General features: G+C 41.6%; 1 protein-coding gene across 2 annotated transcripts in view; it reads left to right on the top strand.

Moving 5' to 3' along the window:
• Nucleotides 1-8,732: 8,732 nt before the first annotated feature.
• ARHGAP29 (Rho GTPase activating protein 29) overlaps nucleotides 8,733-23,028 on the top strand; it is a 71,651-nt gene continuing 57,355 nt past the window's right edge. Inside the window, exon 1 of one of the 2 annotated variants that reach the window (XM_046645331.1) lies at nucleotides 8,733-8,841. The gene's annotated coding sequence lies outside the window, so the exon portion shown is untranslated. Of the gene's footprint in view, nucleotides 8,842-20,508; nucleotides 20,652-23,028 lie in introns of those variants that run through there. The other variant, XM_046645330.1, reaches the window with a different exon arrangement.

The raw sequence follows: 23,028 nt of genomic DNA, 5'->3' as shown, positions 1-23,028 counted from the left end.
ACATGGGAAGTACTAGCTACAATCATTACTAAGGCCTTGAACAACTGGCCTAAACTGCTCATATCAGGCCTTTTATCTCCTGGACCCCAGGCTGATTTCTGCTGGAACTTCCTAGAGCAAGAAGGCCCTCTCATGTGGGGGGCACCCTCAGACCTTCTGTTGCCAGCTACGTGAGAGACAAGTTCTCCCAAAAGGCAATCGAAAGAGCACTCTCACATCAGCCAGAAGTTTTTTGTTTTGTTTTGTTTTGTTTTGAGGAAGATTAGCCCTGAGCTAACACCTGCTGCCAATCCTCCTCTTTTTGCTGAGGAAGACTGGCCCTGAGCTAACATCTGTGCCCATCTTCCTCTACTTTATATGTGGGACGCCTGCCACAACATGGCTTGCCAAGCAGTGCCATGTCTGCACCCAGGATCCGAACCGGCAAACCCCGGGCCGCCAAAGCGGCACGTGCACACTTAACCGCTACGCCACTGGGGCAGCCCCTCAGCCAGAAGTTTTAACCTGGAGGTTGCAAACCGACAGTTCCTGGGCCAGATTCTGCCCCTTGTGAGTTTTTCTTGGCCTGGACAAAATTTTTAAAAGTTAGAATTTTTTTGCCACATTAAAAAATCCAAAGATGTTCTTCAAAAACCCAAATTTCTGGCTTGAAAAATAAGAAGACCAGGCAATACTATGCCTAAATTTTCTTACGACTAGAGTGCCCATATACTGTATTGCACAAATTGGCACACTTTTGAGAGTGAGAGGAGGCTCTATTAATAATTACACCTAAACAGCAGGCATTAACTGAGACTGCCTGGGGCAAACTGGGGTATGTGGTTGGTCACCCTATTAACATTCTCAGTGGTCTGGAGCTAAGTCGGAAAGAATGCCTCCTGTAGGGGGTCTGGCTCTCTCCGTCTGCCCTATCCCTAAGGTTTTGAGTTTTCAACCTCTATTTTAACACTATTTTAACCTAATAATTGGCCCCCTGTCACCAGAATCCAACACGTCTGACCTGGGCTTTTATCATCTTCCTTCTCTAAGAAGGAAAGAGTGTGGGACGAGTCATCAATCAATGCATATGCTGGGCTTCATTCAGGTGCTATCAGGGATTCTGATAGAATTTTTGGTAGCATAGCAACATCTATATAATATCATTAACACTTTGTCATCATCCAGTGTCTTATTAATTAGTCCTTCTCTCTCATTGGGCTATGTCACATGTGTCATAGACTATGCCACATCTGTCACAATAATCATTTAGAGACATTTCAAGTTTCTTGAAGTACCTTGTGAATCATAAAAGCATTGGTTTGATAGGAACCATAAATCAATTCTTTGAAAATTCTTAATTTTCAAGGAGTCCCCATCCGATAAATGGATTGTGTTCCAAAAGTTTGCTTGTAATTCTAGCATAAAAAAACAAAAGGCATATTCCTATAGAAACAATGCTGTTGCCTTCCCATCACACTCACACCTACACACTCAAAATAAAATGTATTGCATATATTTCAAAATAAATACACCATAGAATATCCAAAGATTAGTACTGTTAAATCTGTCCCTGGGTATTAGAAGTTGGAACTCTGTATTTATGTAAGAAAAAGTATCTTCTTGGGGCTGGCCCGGTGGTTAAGTTTGCACATTCTGCTTCGGCTGCCCAGGGTTTGCCTGTTTGGATCCTGGGTAGGGACATGGCACTGCTTGGCACGCCATGCTGTGGTAGGCGTCCCACATATAAAGTAGAGGAAGATGGGCACGGATGTTAGCTCAGGGCCAGCAAAATAGAGGAGGACTGGCAGTAGTGAGCTCAGGGCTAATCTTCCTCAAAAAAAAGAAAAAGAAAAAGTATCTTCTAAATATTCTCTTTTTTTTAGGTAGTCACTCTTTAGGAATTCTGAACAAAGGCCAGTGGTGTCCATTTTATGGGCAAAATGTTTATTCATGTGGTATTTGCAGGATAGGTACAATCCGTATAATAAATATCAAATCTCCTCATTACCTAGAGTATTTGATGAATGCATAAAATGTCATTTCTTGGTCAAAGTGGATTATTTGAAACTTACAGTGTGGAGTAGAACTATCTAGAGCTGGCGGGTGTATTGGAAAAAGTCCTGCTTGAGGAGGCAGGCGACCTTGGCTTTGAGTTTAATCTCTGCTAATAACTAGTTGTGCAACTCTGGATAAATAACTTACCCTCATGAGATACAGCTTTCTTATCAGAAATCTGAATAAGGATGACAGCAATAATCTATACTTCACAGACTTGGTTTGAAGATAATCTATGTGATAGAGCTTCATACACTGTGAAATGCTATAGAACCAAAAATAATAGAAAAGTAGATGAACGCTTATTAAGCTCTTAGTATGAACCAAGCAGTGTGATGGAATTAGTATTATTAACTAGCCACCAATATTAATTGCAGTTGCAGCAATAGTATCCTTAAAATTGCCACTCTAAATCTTCCTCTGTGGAATACAAGTGAAGAGACCAGGGCATCCCATCTACTCTGGGCAGGAACCAGTTGCCTCCTCCCCATGAAAGAACTCACAGAGCACCAGGCTTGTAAACATCCTGCCTTCTGATTTTAATGACAATATTACAATGGCTATCGTGCCGCAGCCTGGCCTACACCCCACAGTAGGAGTGATAGTGACTCACTGAGACTCGTGAAGGTTATGAAGAAGAAAAGTCCCACTTAAAGAGTTGGATAAGGGCAGTTTTCAGTCAGACTTGGACTTAATCTTTCTATGGGTAGGGGAAGGAAAGGCTCTTGGGTCTAACCAGAACCACTAACAGTATTATTATTTGATTCCTAGAACTTAAATGGTATTGCTTTGCGTGTTAGTTTGCTACAGCTGCCATAACAGAGTACTATAGACTGCGTGGCTTAACAGAAATTTATTTTCTTTACAATTTTGGAAGCTAAAAGTCTGAGATCAAGGTGTCGGCACGGTTGATCTCTTCTGAGGCTTCTCTTGGCTTGTAGATGGCTAGCTTCTCCCTGTCTTCACGTTGTCTGTATGTATCTGTGGCCTCATCTCCTCTTCTTATAAGGATCCCAGACATATTCAATTAGGGCCTACACTAATGGCCTCATTTCAACTTAAATACCTCTTCAAAGACCCTATCTCCAAACAAAGTCACATTCTGAGGTACCGGGAGTTAGGATTTCAACATAGGAATTTTGAGGGGACACAATTTGGCCCATAACACCTTGCCAGATAAATCAGTGATTTACTTTGTTTTCAAGGAATTTTCCCTGTGATCTATATCTTCTTTACCTTTTCCTCCTCCCCATAGTCCTGTCTTGACCCCACTTCCGAAACCACCCCCCAGTTTTCATAGCACTTCCAACGCTGATTCACGAATACAGCCTTGCTATTGGCATCTGCAGCTCCATTTCACTGACTCACTGGTGTTCAAGAAAAGCTTGCGTAAATTAAAATACCAGTTCTCTGTGAAAGATCTTCAAAGAAGCCGTCTGGAATCCACTGTTCCTTGACCCACATCCTATGCTTCTCCTTTTTTCAGTCTCTAAGGAACTCCAAGGTCTATGTCAAGATCTCCCGTCCACCGTTCTACTCATCTCCTTAGATTCTGGTCTCTTGGTAAGCTCTGTTTATCTTTAGCCATTTTCTCCAGATGGAACTCTTCTTTTTCCTCTTGGATCTTAGTCATTATCCAGAAGGAAGTCATTAGAAGTTGGCCCGATCTTGTTCATTCCACCTAAGAGTATTGTGTCACAGGAGAGATCTAAAGCATGTTTCACCTTGCAGCCCAAGTCAGGCTAACTCCTAAGCAAGGCACTTACTGTCCTGACACCTTGGTTGCCATTCCATCTGTCCTCCACCCTGCATACACTAAGCCGATAGTTTCAGTGGTGTTACATAACAGGTATTTCATCAGTTTTTTTGGCTAGTAGGATATACGGTTACATTTGTGACCTCATATACTCTAGTGCCATGTAGCTCCAGACAAAATTTAGTTACACTGATGAACATTCTAAATTGAATATGTCATCAAGCATAATAAACATGTCAAATCCATCAGTGGCAAAGCATATCAATCCACCAATGATAATCAATCAATATTTTTCACGGTCTTGAAGAAAAGTTTATAGACATTTCAAGATAGCAATATTATAGGATTAGCAACTCATAGTGATTTTTCCTGTATTTTATTTATTTATTTTATTTCTTCTAATTTAAGTCCCAGATTATCAGCTATTGAGATATTTCTGAATAAAATCCTTTAAATCCAGGCATCTAAACGATTGGATAATAATAGTTCTTCTGATGCTGTGGTAATGTCCTCTTGAATGAACTTAAAAGGAGACTTTGCTGAAACAGGTTTGTAAAACCAAATATTTTTCAACTTTTACAAGCAGTCACTTCCCAATCCTCTGGCAAGCATGCCACAGGCAGCCACCCCTATATAAATACGCAGTTAGAAAGATAAACACTCATTAAAGGCCCTAGTGGTAGCATTGTTTCTCAAGGTTCAGCAATATTTGTTCAGTGGGTAGATAAAGAAGAGATTAGCAATGTTTCCATTGGGCTCTAGGCCTTCCTAAAGCCAGCCAGCCTTCTCCCTAAGAGAAAGGCAGTAATCTGTGGATGCGTTCCAGAATGCCTCAGGATGACTTTCTACTTCGAGAGCAAACCAAGCTCCTCATCGATTCCATGCTAAGCCACCCGTTTTTTTAGGACCATTATTTTTTGTTAACATAATAAGTTAGACCTCCAAAATAATGAGTAAATGCGTAGAACAAATTTCATATTTAAACATTTTAATATAGCTTAAATATGTATGCATTAAGCTAAGAATGATTCGGATAGGTGCTCCAAACTAATTTCACAGTCTTTCAGACATTTTAAAACCTTAATCTATCAGTCAGTGTAGAAAGAGCCCTGGCCTTGCTTCCAATCTAATTAGGCCAATGACTAACCATGTGATCTCTGGGAAAGCTGGGCTGGGTTTTCCTTATAAAATAAAGGAGAATGGAGTAGATGAGTTCTAACATTCCTCCGACTCTGCAAATAATGATATTCTTTTGGGAAAAACAGATCTCATCTTCCTACCTCAGGGTTTTCGTGAGGATCAAATGGCACGGTGGGCTCCAAAGCACAGCGTCATTCATTGAACACAACACACAGGTGAGGAGGAGCTGTATTTGCTTTCTTATCTAGTCAGCCTTTGGTGGAATAGATGAAAGAAAAACTGTAGCAGAAAATGTTTACCTCTCCACTTTAAAAAAGAAGGAAATAATTTAAGATTCTAGAGTTATTTATGGTTCTTTCAGAGAAAGATTGGGTGAAATAATTAAACTTGGCACATGTTAGTATGTTGCTTACAAGCACCTAATGTAAAATCTCTGTCAAACAAAGCAATATGGTTCTCTTACCTGATTAAAACTTTCAAAATGTTAAACTAATCTTTTCAAAAGATAAATCTAGTATTTGGGCACATGCACGGTTATTTTCTTTAAACCTTCTCATTTAAAACAGGCGGAGTCTCTTCCATCACAGAGCTTACATTCCACACTAGTGAGGGGAAATAAAAAATACACAAACTACTAACATTACGAAGTCAGTAGAGGGATAAATGCTATGGCAAAATTTAAAGCAGGGCAAGGAAGACAGGGAACAGCAAAGTGGGGGAATGCTGTTTTCTACGGACTGGTCAGGGAACATGTCAATGATGTGGAACCTTAGAGGAGAGAGTGGAAGGGAGCAAAGAGCAAGTCACGTAGACATCTGGGGGAGTCCATTCCAGGGAGAGGGACTTTACAGTATCAGGGAACAGCAAGAAGGCCAGTGTGGCAGAGGACGAACAAGAAGAGTGACTACCCACTATCTTTTTCCAAGAAAAGTATGGTCAAACTTGTCTTCATCTTAACAGCGATTTTCATTAAGTCCAACAGAAACTGTTTATTGAACTTCTTTTGTTCTGTGCCTCAGTTTTTCACCGTAAAATGGGGATGATAATAGTACCTCACAGGGTTGCTGTGAGGACTAAATGATGTACCAAATATAAAGAATAATTTAGACAATGTGTAGCACAGAATAAACCAGGGAGGAGCCAGTTTTTATTACTGTCATCATCACCTCATTATTTACAACAATATCAATAATTCAATTTTTTAGGCCAATAGTATTGTCTTGCACAAACCATTAATTACTGGGAGAGTTTCTTACACATCTTGTTAGGACATTAGATCAGGTCACGGTATGTGGTGATTCAAGCACAGAGGTTTATGTCATCATGTATCAGAGAGTTTAAAGTAACATAAACAAATTGGGGTTTGAAATGTAATACCTTAATCTAGACATAAAATGAGTATGATATCATATCCACACACTCGAGTTTCTCTGTGTTTTTTTCAGTCTCACTCAGTTTCCTCTCCTCATGACAACACAGAATTCTTGGATGTTTGCACAGTCTTTCACATTTGTTTCCAGCATGTTGTCTGAATTGATTCCTTGTTTCTCAATTACAACCATTATGGAATCAAGATTAATAACCTGCTTGGTGAGTTTTGTCCACTTTGGAATCTGGAGCCTTTGTACTCACTATGGCCTGTCGGGCTCTCCATGGTTCTTTCTAAATGCTCCAGCAGTGAGGGTCAAGGACAACAGCAGTGACCAGGCACCTGCCTGCATTTGGGCTACCCCTGCCTACTTCCATTATGTCTTCCCCTCTCCCAGGCATTTAACCATTGTCGAGGAGAGTCTGAAAGTGGATTTAAAGTTCACTAACATAACCGCTGTGCTTAGAACAATGCCTGGCATGTTGGAGGTAAACGATAAATATTTGCGGAGTGAATAAAAATAGGGTAGGTCTGCTGGATTATGTTGAGTTCTTTGAATCAGGCTGTAGTTGAAGCATGGCGGAGAGGAAGAGCCCCTGTCTGCTGCACTCTCCTGTGGGGCTGAGCTCCCACCTCCACCACCTTCGTTATCAGCCTCTTCACCATAGGGAACAGGGTAGCTGGGACAAGCTTTGCTTTAAGGCATGTGGTTTTTGTGGCCATTGCATTTGATTTCACTAGTTACAACAGCTTGAGCAGAGCTTACGGTTAAAACAAATGTATCCTGGAAGGATTTTTCATTCCTGGGCCCATTGATCATTCCTTCAATATTCCTTCAGAAAATACTTAGTAGGGGCCCTTTCAGGACCCAACACATAATGTAATACTGTAGACCTGCACAATCTAATTAGTATAAATAAACACTACCGAGTAAAATACTGCATGAGAACAAGTGTCGCAAGAATAGGATTCCGTGTACCATGTAATGTCAAATAGGATGATTGATTTTCAGTGAGGACAACAGGAAGACTTCAGAGCAGAGGTGGCATTCTATCACAGAAAGAATGACGAACATTTCAATAGTCAGAGTGGCTATGTGCTATTAATACATCTTGTAATTATAAAATAGCAATACTACACCATCTGTCATATATGTTTCATTATTAATCCAGTATCCAATTATGCCTCTGATTTTTTGTTTGTTTGCCTGTGATTCCTCATCCTCCACAGCCATGACCTTGAGCCACATTAACCAAGAAGCATTTATAGATAAAAAACAAGTTGGCTTGTAAGGGCACGTGCTGGAACACCATTACAGGATTCGGTGGAAGTATTGCTCTTTATTCTTTCTTTTCTTTACCAAACACAAGAGCCACCTGTCCCAGATAACAGATTTTTGACGTTTGTTCTTTCTTGGTTAATAATTGTATTTACTTTATTGCAAAATTGAATTACCACCTTTCTCTGAGAATGTTTTCAAATATCATATTCCTCCTGACCAGTGAAGGAGAGTGGAAAATATGGCAGATTTTGAATATATTTTGAAAAAGATTTAAGGGGAGGATGAACTTGAGGAACTTTTCCAAATTTCCTTCCCATAATTTTACCTATTTATTCAGCTAATATTCATAGAGTGCCTGCTATGTCTCAGCATAGACGACAGGAAGGGTATTCTTGTCAGAGTTAAGTGTTACTAACCCATACTCTAACTATTCAATAGAAACGCTGTACTCTTTTTCATATATGATGTGTGATCCAACATCTAGATAAATACTTTAACTTAGGTTTTTTCGTTTCCCCACAGTGTTGATGAGTCCCATTACTCAAGGAGCATTTAATGGTAAGATGCAAGTAGGGGGACATACATTTCACGGTATTTATTGAGCAACTTCTATGAAACAGGTACTGTACATAATAGTTGATGTTTTGAGTAATTTAGTTGTCTGAAAATGACAATCAGTCGAAGAGAGAAAGAGTGGAGCAGTTTTAAAGTTAAACACAAAATGTATTTTTGTTCCGAAAAGGAGAATGACGATGTAGGAAGAAGGTGGACAAAACAAGTTGAAGACCGGATTCCTGAGCGGAAGGAATGCAAAGCGTCCACCTGAGAAATGTCCGCTTAAACAACACAGAGGATCTGCTCCCTGCTGGAGGACGTAAAAGGTGACTTATTCCTAAGGTTCGCTCCGCCTGTCCTGCCGCAAGCCGCACGGGGTGGTTAACACTTCCTGCCGCGCAGGGGACCGTCGCGGGCTGCGGGGCAGCTGACAGCCAGCAGCCGCCCCCACCTGCTGCGGGCGCCTTGCCCCGCCCCCCGCGCGCGCGGGCCAATGGGCTGGGCCCCAGGGGGCGGGCCGCGGCCCGGTGGGAGGGGCGAGGCCGGGGGCGGGGCGGCCGCGGCCGGCGCGGCGGTGGCCCTGGCTTTCAGGGAGGCAGGGGCTCCGCTGGGCGTCGGCGGTCGTGGGGGATGGGGGCGGCGAGCTCCAGCCGTCGGCGGCGGCGGCCCTGAGTGTCGGGGCATGGAGCGGGATGGAGCGCCGCGGTGAGTGTGGGGCCGCGGCGGCTGCGGCTCGGGGCTGGGTCCCCCGCGGCGGCCGCCGGCGAGTGCCGTCCAGCGTGCGGGCTGCCCACGCGGCGGCCCCGAGCGGCGGCGGCTGCGGGCTGCGCTGGGGGTCGGGGTCCTCGGGGAGGGGTCCGAGCGGGGCGAGGGGAGCGGCCGGAGCGGAGGAGCTGCGAGGGCGCGAGCGGGCGGTGCGCGGACCCCGCGGGGCGGGATGGGTGCGCCGAGTTAGGCGACGCTGCCCGGGCAGTCGGGAGAGGCTCGCCGAGCGGACTTTTCTCCCTTTCCAGCCCCCCAAAGTCCTGCAGCCCCTCTCCCTGTCCTAACCACACGCCCTCGTCTGGCTCCTTGGGTAATTCAGGGTCTCCTCCCCTCCCCCCTTCCTCCCCGTTGGTTTCCTTCACCAGGTCTTCAGGGGTCTTCACTATCGTCTTCCTCACTTGGAATCTTTTTGGAAATTTGGTGGTGTTTTCTGAAATTTCAGCCTGACAAATGCAAGGGCTGAGATAAAATAACAGATATCTCGTGTTCCATGTCTACCTTTTCTTATCACATGTCGCCTCACCTAGGCCCAGGCTGTTTATTATTTTGGGGAGGGGGAAACTGAAGATAGAAAAGCACTCTCCTTCCCTTTCTATCCGAGTGCCCCGCTCTGGTGCGTCTCTGTCACTCTCTCCACACCACCCCCTGCCCCTTTTCTCTCTTCCCCCTGTAGCTGTCCCTTCAGCATTCTCCTCCGCCCCTGCCCCATCCACCTTTTCCCAGCCTTGGTCCTAGGGCAAGTCGTGTGCTTTGCAAAATAGGAATTGACAGGACTGCGGCTACTACGAGGAAAACCTATCCCTGTGATTTTGTTTCCCTGGATGTCCCAGGACCCGATGATGGAAAGCTTGTGCTCGAGGACGGCCTGCCTTTGGCCGTCCTTCCTTTGGCCGTCCTTGTCTTGGAGCCCCTCTGACGTGTCCAGGGTCTGTCTTGCTTTTTCACCACCACCCTCTTTAGAGACTTGTGAGGTTTGTTTACACCCCCCCCCCCCCCCCCCCCCCCCCCCCACATAGGGATTTTTGGATCTTTGACATTCTTTATCTTCTAAGGGTGGATCTCTTGGGGGTGTTAGGAGGTGTTTTGTGAAAGTTCCAAGACCGCAGTGGAGCCAGAAGAGCCAAGGAGCTTTCTCTTCCACATTTACTTTTTCCTTTCCTCTTCTTTTTTGGGCATCAACTTTGCCCCTTATTCAGTTTGGCAGAGGGGGTTTCCTCTTCAAGAAAAAGAATTCAAAGTTAGATGTGAAAGTATTTAGAATGAGTAAAGAAATCACAACAAATTACGAGAGTCTTCGAGCTGTAGATCCCTTTCCTCGGAGATTTCTGTAGGCAGTTTGCCAGGAATGGGTACTGACTGAGAAGTGCTTTCTGATGGTATGAGCTGTGCAAGTGCAGAACCCTAACGCTTGAGCTCCATTAGCTTTATGGTGCAAACAGCTCTGGTCTCGTGATTCTAAGAGTTTAAGAGTGAACTTGAAGGAAAGTAAGATAAGCCTGGGTAGAAAATGTTTCAGTCCCCAAATGGGCAGGAAGTAGAACTTTGGCTGAGATGAAGAAAGCACTGTTCGGCAAATCTGCGTGGCTGGTCACTCCCGCTCTGCCTACCTCCCTAAAATAGAACATCTGCGTAGATTATCAGCGCCCTCACCTCCCAGCTGTAAAAGCCCTTGACCTAGGAATGTGGGCTTCCACAAAGGCTGCTGTTGGTCCTAGGCATTAGTACTATGTTACAAAACTCGTGCCCAGAAGGCACCCTGGAAGGATTTTCATTCCTGCACCATTGGTGATTCATTCAGCATTCTCTCAGAAAATTTCCTGTGATCCCACTCAATATTAGACAGGGTCCTGTGGAACTTTCAGTCTATTGGGTAGAAGTAGACCATTCCGAATAAATAGAGCCCAAGGCATAATGTCTTGGGTTACCCAAGAAAAGTATGTTGAAATCCTGGAGGAAAGTAGAAGGATAATTTATTTTCAGTGGAGGGAATGAAAAGGCATCTTTGAAGAAGTGATGTTTTGTGTGAGATTGAAGTTAAGGGAATGATTTTAATAAGCACAGAAGGCAGAAGGGCCCTTCTGGGCAGAATTGCTGGTATCTCTAATGCGTCCCAGAATGTCATCGATCAGCTTCCATGATTCTGCTTTAAGGCTATTTTGTTTGTTTTTAATTTCCCACCTCACCTCCAGCATGGTGTTGAGTCAACACAAAAAGACAGGTTTGTACCTAGAGAAACAAGGAGATTTAAAAGAAAGGGTAGGAACACGTTTTGATATGATGAGGATTTTTGTGGAGGATTTGTACTTCCTTCTTTTTATTATTACTCTGATGTGCAAAAGAGCTATTTGATCACTCTGCTTCCCTAGATAAGAATTTTTCTTTTTCTTAAAAAATGTTCCAGGGGCCAGTCCCATGGCGTAGTGGTTAAGTTCGGTGTGCTCCACGTTGGTGGCTGGGGTTCACAGGTTCGGATCCCTGGCGCGGACCTTCATCAATTGTCAGCCATGCTGTGGTGGTGATTCACATATAAAATAGAGGAAGATTGGCACAGGTGTTAGCTCAGGCTGAATCTTCCTCAGCAAAAGAAAAAGAAAGTTTCCAGTATTTGTTGTTGAGAAAGTTTTCAAATGCCATAGTTTTCCTTTCTAAGGAAGAGGATGGAAGGTATTTTGTCATATGGAACATCCTATAATCTTACTTTTGATTTATCTAATATTCATTGAGCACCAGTGTGATGTGAGGTTTGAGTGAGTTTCGACAAATGTATACACCCATGTAATCACCACCATAATCAAGATAATAGAACATTTCCAACTCTCCAGAAAGCTTCCTCATGCTCATTGGGAACACCCCCTACCCCCACACCACAACCCTTGTTCCCAGGCAACTGCTGTTGCTTTTTGTTACTAAAGGTTAAGTTAATATTTTCTAGAATTTCATGTAAATGCAATCATATAGTGTATATTCTTTCTGCCTGACTTCTTTCATTTAGCATAATATTTTTGAGATTCATCCATGGTTTTTGCCATATCATGGATATTTATGGTTAAGTAGTATTCCACTGTAAGGCTGCATATCACAATTGGTTTATCCATTTATCTGTGGATGGATATGTGGGTTGTTTCTAGTTTTTTGACTATCGTGAAGAAGGTTGCTATGTACATTTGTGTACAAGATTTTGGGTGAATGTATGTTTTCATTTCTTTTGGGTATACAGTCACATGTTGCTTAATGATGTTTCAGTCAACAACAGGCCGTGTAGACAACGTAGTCCCATAAGACTAGTACCGTATAGCCTGGGTGTAGTAGGTTATACCATCTAGGTTTGTGTAAGTATATTCTGTGATGTTTCCACAGTGACCAAATTGCTGAAGATTTCTCAGAATGTATTCCTGTCATTAACCAACACATGGCTGTATAAAAGAGTAGAATTGCTGGGTTGTGTGGTAAATGTATGTTTAACTGTATAAGGAAATGTCAAGATATTTTCCAAAGTGATTGTGTACCTTGTGTGGCAGCAGTGTGTGACAGTTTCTGTTGCTCTACATCCTACTCCAAATTTGGTATTTCAGTCTAGCTAAAATTAAGAATTCTGGTAGATATTTATTGGTATCTCGTGGTTTAAATGTGCATTTCCCTGATAATAATGAAGTTGAGCACTGTTTCATATGCTTCTTGGCCAATTGTGTATCTTCGTTTGTGAAGTGTCTGTTCAGATATTTTACTCATTAATTTATTGGGTTGTTTGTTTTCTTATTATTGAGTTGTTAGAGTTCTTAATATAATTTGGATACAAGTCCTTTGTCAGGTATTTTCTCCCAATTTGTGGCTTGTATTTCATTTCTTAACAGTTGTCTTTCAAAGAGCAGAAGTTTTAAATTTTGATGAAGTCCAGTTTACTGATGTTTTCTTTTATGTTGTCTATCTGAGAAATTGTTCCCTAGGTTTTCTCCCATGTTTTCTTTTAGAACAAGGATCCTCAAAATTTTTATTACAGGACCAGATTGTAGTTGTTTTAGGCTTTCAGGCTATAGCACCTCAACTACTCAACTCTACTGTTGTAGCTCAAAAGCAGTTATTGACATACGTAAATGATTGGGCATGGCTGTGTCGCCCAAAAACTTCTGTTTGTAAAAACAGGCAGCTGCATCCTCCAACTCTTGAATTTAAAAGACTGATAGTTTTAAGTTATATGTGTAGGTCTATAATACATGTTGAGTTAGTTTTAGAGTATGCTGTGAAGTAAGGGTTGAGGATTATTTTTTTCTCATATGGATATCCAGTTATTTCAGCATGATTTATTGAAAAGACTACCTTTTCCCTCATTGAATTACTTTGGCACATCTTGAAAATCAATTGGCTGTCTATATGTGGGTCTGTTTCTGGACTCTATTCTATTCTGTTGGTCTGTGTCTCTTTTCATGCCAATATTACACTCTCTTGACTACTGTAGCCCTATAGTGGGTCTTGAAATTAGGCAGTGTAAGTCCTCCAACTTTGCTCTTTTTCAAAATTGTTTTGGCTGTTCCAGATCTTTTACATATTTGTATACATTTTATAGTCAGCATATCAGTTTCTACAAAAAAGCCAGGAGGGATTTTGTTTGTGATTGCTTGAAGCTAGATCAATTTGAAGGAAATTAAAGTCTTAACAGTGTTGAGTCTTCCAATCCATGATCATGGTATGCTTGTCAATTTGTTCACTTCTTTGATTTCTTGCACTAATTTTTTGTAGTTTTAAATTTAGGATCTTGCATGTTTTGTTAAATTTATTCCTAAAAATATCTTATTTTTTGATGTTTTTGTACATGGTATTAGTTTCTAACATTTCAGTATCCAATTGTTTATTGCTAGTATGTAGAAATAAAATTTGTTATAGTATATTGATCTTGTATTCTGTGATCTTGCTATATTCATTTATCAGTTGTAGCTTATTTATAGTTTCCTTAGGATTTTCTAGGTACAGAAACATGTCAACTTGGAATAAAGTGTTTCACTTCTTCCTTTTCAATCTGAATGTGTTTTCTTTCTTTTTCTATTGTACTGGCTAAGACCTTCTTAAGTAACAATATTGATCCTTATCATAAGGAGGAACATTGTCTCTTTCATCATTAACTGTGATGTTAGCTGTAGATATTTTGTAGATGTCTTTTAGCAGGTTGATGAAATTCTTTTTTATTCCTCTTTTGCTGACTGCTTTAATCTTGATAGGTACAAAATTTTGTTAGATGCTTTTTCTGCATCTATTGAGATGATCACATGTTTTTTTCTATTGAATATTAAACTAAGCTGGTATTCCTGGGACAAACCCATCTTGGTCATAATGTATTATTCTTTTTATATATTGTTGGATTTGACTTAACTGTGTTAAGAAATTTGGCCTGTAATTTTTTTGTAGTGTTGTTGTGTGGTTTTGGTATCAGGGTAATATTGACCTCATAAAATGAGTTGGGAAGTGTTCTTGCCTCTTCTGTTTTCTGAAAGTTTTTGTAGGATTATTTTATCTGGCTCAATAGATTTCATCAGTGTGCCATCTGGGTCTGCAGTTTTCTTTGTGAGATGTTTTAAATTATGAATTTAATTTCTTTAATGCATTTAAGGCTATTCAGATTTTCTATTTCTTGTGTTAGGTTTGGTCATTTCTGTCTTTCAAGAAATTTTTCCATTTCATCTGAGTTGTTGAATTTATTGGCAAAGTTGTTTGTAACATTCCTTTGTTACCCTTTTAATATCTGCAGGGTGTGTCCTGATATCTCTTCTTTCGTTCATGGTATTAGTAATTTGTATTTTCTCTCTGTACTTTTTGATCAGTCTAGCTAGGTATTTATCTATTGATCTTTTCAAAGAACTAGCGTTTAGTTACATTGATTTTTCTTTGTTGTCTGTTTTCTGTATTACTGATTTCTACTCTTGCCATTATTTTCTTCATTTTATTTACTTTGTGTTTAATTTGGTCTTTGTTTTCTAGCTTCTTGAAGCTTAGATCATTGAATTTAGACCCTTCTGTCTTTTTAATAAAGCACTTAAAGCTATATATTTCTCTGACCACGGCTTTTACCGTGTAACTTATACATTTTGAAATATTGTGTTTTCATTTTCATTCAGTTCAAAATATTTTCAAATTTCCTTTGTGGAAATTTGACCCATGGATTATTTAAAAGTAGATTTTATCATTTCCAAATATTTGGAGATTTCCTAATTATCTTATGGTTATTGATTGCAAATTTGATGTTGTTTGGGTTAGAGAATATACACTATATGATTTCAGCCCTCTTAAATTATTGGGATTTGTTGTATGGTCCCATATATGGTTTATCTTAGTGAATATTTTATGTGAATTTGAAAAAATGTGTATTCTGCTATTGTTGGGTGGAATTTTCTATAAATATCTATCAGATCAAGTTGGTTGATAGCATTGTTCAAATTTTCTGTATCCTTACAGATTTTCTGTTGTTTGTTTTATCAGTTAATGAGAGAAGATTGTTGAAATCTTAACTGTCAATGGGATTTGTCTATTTTTCTTTACAATTCTGTCAGTTTTTGCCTCATATATTCTGGATCTCTATTTTTAGGTGCATACACTTTTAGGATTATGTCTTTATGGTGAATTGACACATTTATCGTTAGGAAATATTCTTTATTCTTGGTAAAACTTCTTGTCTGATATAATAGAGCTACTTCTGCTTTCTTATGGTTAGTATTTGCATTGTGTATCTTTTTATGTTGTTTTACTTTTTTTATTGAGGTAACTGATTTATAACATTATATGAATTTCAGGTGTACATCATTATATTTCGACTTCTGTATAGACTATGCTATATTCACCACCAAAAGTCTAGTTGCCTCTTTTACTTTCAATCTATCTGTGTGTTTATATTTCAAGTCTGTTTTTTATAGCAGTATGTAGCTGAGTCTTACTTTTTTATGCAGTATGACAATCTCTGCCTTTGTAGTGGTTTTTAGAGTATTTATATTTAGTGTAATTATTTATATGATTGGGTTTAGGTCTATTATCTTGCTGTTTGTTTTTAATTTGTCTCATATGTTCTTTGTTTCTTTTTCTTCTCATCATGCCTCTTTTAATTTTTTGAAATTCCATTTGTGTCCACTATTGGCTTACTAACTGTATCTCTGAATATTTTAATATGCATTTTTAACTTATTGTAGTATACCTTCAAATAATCTTATACTATTTCACATGTAATATAAGAGCTTTACCATATACTTTCATTTCCCTCCTTCTTTACTTTGTGCTGTTGTCATGCGTTTTACTTCTGTATATCTTGTAAATGCCACACACATTGTTATTCTTTTGTTTTAAATTTTTTTTAAAGGAATTTACAAAATAAGGCTTGTTTTGAAGCTTTGTTGTGGTGAGTCTAGAATACTATTTTTAATAGGGCTGGATTAGATGTACTGCTAACACATGCCCTTCTGGGATCTCTCCCTGTGTGTTCAATAGGTCTCTCTACTCTGGCTGATGAAAACTCAGAGGTCTCCCAGCCCTGTGGGAGCCCTGAGAATTGTTCAGCTACTGCTTTCTGGACATTCTTTGCCCATCCTTGTGGAGTTTCGCCCTACACATGTGCAGCTTTGTATTCAACAAGAAAATTAAGGAATTGCCAATGCAAATTTCTGGAGCTCTTCCTCTGCCTACTTCCTTCCTTCCTTGCACTCTATTCTACAGATTCTAGCTTCCCCAGTCTCCCTAAACTGTAATCCCTGTCTCCTCAGTTTAGCAAGATTACCATGCTCTGCCTGGCTTCCCTCTTCCTGTGCCATGGTCTAGAATGTGCCTCCAGGCAGAAAGTTGGGGCAGTGGTAGGGCTTACCTCATTTGTTTGTGATCCCATCTCAGGGATCACAGTCCTGTGCTGTCGGTAGTCCAATGTCTAAAAACAGTATAGTGGAAGGGCAAATCTGGTCTCATTTTTCCTGCACTTTAGATATATCTAAAATTTTAATTCTTTTTAATATAGAGGTTTTTCTTTCTATCTTTTACCTTGCAATTTATTTCTTTAAGAAATTGTGTTGTTTGCTCTATAAAATGGCCCACAGTCTAGATTTTGCTGGGCACTTCCTGTCTTCTATATTGCTTATAAAGTAGTAATTGTATCTAGATCAGGGTTTCTCAACCTTGACACCATTGACCGTTTTGGGCCGGATAATTCTCTGTTGCAGGTAGAGATGGGAGGTTTGAAGGTGCTCTCCTGTGCAAGTAGGATGTGTAGCAGCATCCTTGGCCTCTACCCACTAGATGTCAGTACAACCTCCTCCCTGGTTGTGACAACAAACAATGTTTCCAGACATTATAAAATGTTTTGAGACCCACGTTCTGTTATGAAAAGTAGACTACCTAAACTACAGAATCAATTTCAGGAATATGAAGACATCTGTCTAGCAAAAATAACAATGCTGACTATGTTAACACTGCAGAGAAACATGAAAAAGAAGATTTTAGGGGCCGGCCCCATGGCCGAGTTGTTAAGTCTGCACTCTCCATTTTGGTGGCCCACGGTTTCGCCGGTTCGGATCCTGGGCGCAGACATGGCACTGCTCATTAGGCCACATTGACGTGGTGTCCCACATACTACAACTAGAAGGACCCACAACTAAAATATACAATTATGTACTTGGAGGATTTGAGGAGAAAAAGCAGGACAAAAGAAAAAAAAGGAAGATTTTAACAAAATGCAAGTTGAGGCTTCACAGAATGGCTGACTCAAAAACAACATTATAGAGGATATGAATTTCTGTTTGAGAAGGAAAAAACACCAGAGACAATAATAATATAAAATGGTAAAAACACAAGTAGTTTGTTTTCAATTATATGTTGCTTCTGTAAATGTTTTTCTGCAACTTATTGAGCAACATTTTAAGATGTTGGACTTCTACAATAGATATATAGATGGTTTTACTTTTTCTTTTTTTTGAACACTTTACAGTTCAATTATAAACCAAGAATTTTGAATTTGCAGAAAGATATTGCAAAAATGTAGTTTTCATACTTGAAACTTATTTTTTGATATAAAATTACTTTAAACAAAATGCAAGTTGGGGGATTAATAAAATAACCTTTTTAATTTAAAAGTGAAACTACTATTTTTGTGAATGTTCCCAAATGTCATTAGCCTCCTTCCTAAGGAAGAAGGGTGGAGAAGATGACAGACAATTAATGTATTTTTTAAAAGATTCAAGAGAAGAATTGGGGTTGAGAGACTTCTCAACATTTCCCTCAGATAACCTTACTTAGAATGTAACCACCTACTATTCATTGAAGACCCACTCTGTGTCAGGTTCTGTGCACCATAGTTGGCTGTTTTGAGGTGGTTTGGAGGTAGATCTGGTAGGAAGGGTCTTAGGATTAACCCAGAGCAGATCCAAGGGGCAGACTTTCTTCCCTTGAGCTCCCTAAGCATTGCCCTGCCCCTACCCTCCTTGGCCTTCAGAATCCTTTCCTCTCTCCCAGTTGGTGTCCTTCAGTTTAGTCATCAGTGGTTTCCATGGTGAGTGTCCATGGTGTATCATTCTCCTCCAGTGGGGTTTAAAGGAATGTTTCATTTTTAGGTGTCTTCAGTATTTCTAGTGCTTTTGATCTTGGTATAGTTATGTTTAACTACAGGTAAGTTTGTAAAAATTAAGTCTGCAAAATTGTTGTAGAGCCCAGGTCATCAAGGAGCCTGGGGTTTTCACGTTTATTTTTTCTAGGTAAGGAGGTAGGAGCCTGATTGGCTTCACTTCTCTGGAACTGCTCGTGTGTGAGAGGTGTCCCTTTCCCTTTCTGTCAGTGGGTAGTCTCTCGATCCCTTTCTCTCTCTTTATCATCTGTGCCTCTCTTATCTTCCTTAATCTGTCTCCATCTTATTTTGTCTTCCTCTGCCTCCACTTATCTCTGCATCTTCCTCAGTCCTCTTTTCCTCTCTCTCTCTCTGCAATTGTTTCTCACCCTCTCACATCTCTGTTTGTCTCTCTTTCACTGCTTTTTCTCTTCCTCCTGTGTGCTCCTTTCTGTCCCCGTCACACCACCTCCTCCACCCCACATACCCTTTCTCCCCATCAGGACCTTTTTCAAAACATTGTCAGTGATACCACCAGTTCCACTTTTAACAAGGAACACAATCGTCTTTATTAAGGGGAATCGTGGATAAGAGCACAGAATAACTAATGTATGTTAAAATAGATGTAAGGGGGTGTTTGAGGTTGAGTGGCTCCCTCATATTTCTTCCCCAAACCTTACATGTGATTAATCAGGGTTGCACTGCTGCAGCCCCATTTTGGCCTGGGGACCTCCCACCTCTCCTCTTAATTAGTTTGTTTCAGTTTAGGGCATCAATAGTTTTCATGGTGAGAGTCCAAGGTGTATTTTTCTTTTTAAGTATGGTTAGCGGGACAGTTTGGTTTGTAGGTTTCCTGAATATCTGTGCCATGTCCTTGGTACTGTTGTGTTTGGGGCTTGAAGGGGTAAATTTGTTTAAGTTGAGTCTGAAACATCCAGTGTGGAGCTAAAGTCACCAAGGAGCTAAGCATTTTCGTATTTATCTTTTCCAAGTAGCAGCTGAGGGGCCAAATTTGCTTTATTTTCTCAACATTGTTTTTCTTGTAAGGGTTCAAAGATATGAGAGATGTTCCTCTTCTCTTTGTCAAGGAGTATTTTCTCCCTTTCTCACTACTTCACTTACTGGCGCCATCATGCTCACTTTTTCTGTCTCTGTAAGTAGATAGTCTCCTCCTCTCTCTCTTTTATTTCTTGTTCTTATTTTCTCTTCCTGCCTTCACCAGTTTCTGCCTTCCTTGGTTTTGCCTCTCTCTCGCCCCCTGTGTCTGCACCCCAATTTTCTTTCTACTTCTTCTCACACTCTCCTGTGTCTTTTCCTGCCTTCTCCCAGCTGTGATAATTTTTCTGTCTGCCTCCACCACTACCCAGTCACCCTCCCCACGTGCCTTCTGTTTCTCCATCAGTTCTTTCTGAATGTACCAGCACTGAGGTAAATGATATTGCTTGTCCAGTGAGTAGTAGGATATGGGGGTTATGTACTTTCAGCCCCCTCCTGCTTTCTTTAGTTATTCCACCTTTCTCAGACATTTTTCTCATTCTGAGCGAGTCTGAGAGTGCAATTGAAGAAAGTAATATAGGTCTAAGTGGAAAATATTACCCTCTACAGAGGGCAGAGTAGTTGGCTGGTTTCATTCTTCTGAAAAGGAGTTGAGCCAGGTCTGTGTTACACTTCACCTGTGTGGAGGCTTGTTCTGTTTTTGTTTTCTTAAAGCAGTTGGAGAGGGAACAACAAGGTGGTCGAAAGAAGTATCTCATCAGAAATGTAGATTGCTCATACGAGAAACTCGTATTAGCCAGCTCTAGTCATCAGGTGACTTATTCCTAAGGTTCGCTCCGCCTGTCCTGCCGCAAGCCGCACGGGGTGGCTAACACTTCCTGCCGCGCAGGGGACCGTCGCGGGCTGCGGGGCAGCTGACAGCCCGCAGCCGCCCCCACCTGCTGCGGGCGCCTTGCCCCGCCCCCCGCGCGCGCGGGCCAATGGGCTGGGCCCCAGGGGGCGGGCCGCGGCCCGGTGGGAGGGGCGAGGCCGGGGGCGGGGCGGCCGCGGCCGGCGCGGCGGTGGCGGTGGCTCGGGCTTTTGGGGCGGCAGGGACTCGGCCGGGCGTCGGCGGCCGTGGGGGATGGGGGCGGCGAGCTCCAGCCGTCGGCGGCGGCGGCCCTGAGTGTCGGGGCATGGAGCGGGATGGAGCGCCGCGGTGAGTATGGCGCCGGGGCGGCTGCGGCTCGGGGTTGGGTCCCCCGCGGCGGCCGCCGGCGAGTGCCGTCCAGCGTGCGGGCTGCCCACGCGGCGGCCCCGAGCGGCGGCGGCTGCGGGCTGCGCTGGGGGCCGGGGTCCTCGGGGAGGGGTCCGAGCGGGGCGGGGGGCGCGGTCGGAGCGGAGGAGCAGGGAGGGCACAAGCGGTGGCCTGAGCCGATGATGACGATGATAAGAAAAGCAAACAGCACGTCCCCGGTCCGCGTCCTGTTCTAAGAGCGCTCCACATTTTAACTTCTTTACTCCTCAGGACAGGTCCGAGATTATTTAACTCATTTGTCACACGGGGGAACTGAGGTTAAAACGTGGCGGAGCACACAGACTAGTAATTGGCAGATTGCGGAGTTCAGCTCCAGAATCTGTACTGTTGACCGCTACCGAGTCTGGTCTAGCTGCGGATCCCGGTCCCACTCGCTGTTCCCTGACGGCAGCCCTCCCTCCGGCGGGCTCTCCTGCAAGGGGCGTCTTAAGATTTCCGTGGGGCATAGTTCTCCTCACCTCTGTCTTTTGGGCTGACATGGGGTGTTTGGTTCCAAGGCTTCCTAAGTCTTACTGGTTTTTCCCAATTCTGTTGTGGACGTGTTTGGGGCTTGACGGTTCTTTGGTTTTTGTTTTTTTGAATTTCATTTTGACGGATGAGCTTAAGTCTGAGATGTTTCAAGCTGGAGCCCTAGTGACTGACGAGCCTCGTGTATCCGTGTTTACCTTTCTTTACTCTCTTTCTCAAGAAGAAATTGACCTCATACCTCTTCGGAGGGCAGGTCTTTTAGCTGCTAAAGGTGGGAGCTGAGCGCCCCTTCCCGTTTCCCCATCTTTCTCTGTGCCTGTATCCTTTGTCCGTAACTGTAATGTCTGCCGCCCTTTTTGGTTGCTCCATTTTCCCACTCTGTATTTAAATCCTGGGATGGGGTACGTACTGTTTGACATTGGGAGGCTTTAGCTGGTCAGGGAGAGCCCTGCCTGCCAGGAATGCTAGACATTTTGGAGGCGTGGGAGGTTGGGCAGCTTCCTCTTTTTTAAACGTGCTGGGTTCTGACTGCACAGGAATGAAGTGTGTGTGTGTTGCACGTCTTTCTTTAGAAATTACGGTTATTTGCATGATATTGATAAACCTTTTTGACATGCCCTTATTCTGTTTGTGGGAAATGCTTTTAAAAAATATAATCAAAGACCTCCAGAATGAATTTTTTTGATTTTTTTTTTTAGCATCTTTAAGTAGATTCTTACCAAATCAGAAATTGTGCTGAAATGTCAGACTTCTCAAATATCTGGCGGTTTTTCCAGAGGTAGAAATAGTAAGATGGGAACTATTAAGTACAGATATTTGGAGCAGTTTTACACTTCAGTGAGACAGCCCAGTGGCTAAAATGAAAATACTTCTATAGGGATCCCTTTGCGAGGAGGTACGTGGGGCTTGATTAACACAGGCTACTGAAGTCAGAGAAGCCACATTTTGGGGTACTGGGAACTTAGCATTCACATCTATAATGCACGTATTACTTAGAATTTGGAACATACAGAGAAAGTAGTTTTGCCCAGTAATTTTGTTTGCTTCAAAGTTCTTTGCCAAGTGGATAAAACAGGATTTTAATGGTGATGGTTTTGAGTTGAAGAGGTGCATGAGAATTAGGGGAGTTTCACAAATATTTTGCTCAACAGTCTGTTTGCACAGTTCAAACTTCACTTGGAAGCCATTTAGTAGGTTTCCACGAAGTTAGTTAAGTTTCTGGAATTATTTCCATTTCTATAGTTCTTGCTCTCAATCTACAGATGTGTTATAGTGAAGCTACATCTTGTTCATTACTTAAATATATTTAAAAACAATTTCCCACAGTAAACACTGCCAGTAATAATGGCTAACAGTTACTGAGTCTTCATGATGAACCAGGCACTTTGCTAAGTGCTTTTTGTATTGTTATCTCATTTAATTAAACTGCCATTTGCAATCTGTTAATAACTGCGTTTTATGTAACCACCAACTAGAGGATGTTCGTTCTGGCACATGGGAAAATTAGTGTGGATGATCTTGGAAAGCCTGTCTCCTCCAAACTTTCTCATTATCGTAGTTCAGTTTTATGAAAGCTTGGATTAGCTTTATGTTACTAAAAATTTTTTCAACCATAATGTTTCCTTTTTTCAGTTTGAAATATGAAAAGTACAGTGTATGTAACAAAATCAGTACATTACTCACCATAATGCTGATCACAGGTAGCGTATTTTCCTTTTCAGCTCCTCCCTTTCCCACCATTTTGCTTGTTTCTTTACAGATTTTCTTAGTCTTGACTAAAAATGTTTAAGCATTTTTGAAACACTTTTTA

This window comes from Equus quagga, chromosome 18 (genome assembly GCF_021613505.1).
Source record: "Equus quagga isolate Etosha38 chromosome 18, UCLA_HA_Equagga_1.0, whole genome shotgun sequence".
NCBI classification, from domain to species: Eukaryota; Metazoa; Chordata; class Mammalia; order Perissodactyla; family Equidae; genus Equus; species Equus quagga.
The sequence above is the reverse complement of the archived record's forward strand: the minus strand, read 5'-3'. Positions and strand labels throughout refer to the sequence as shown.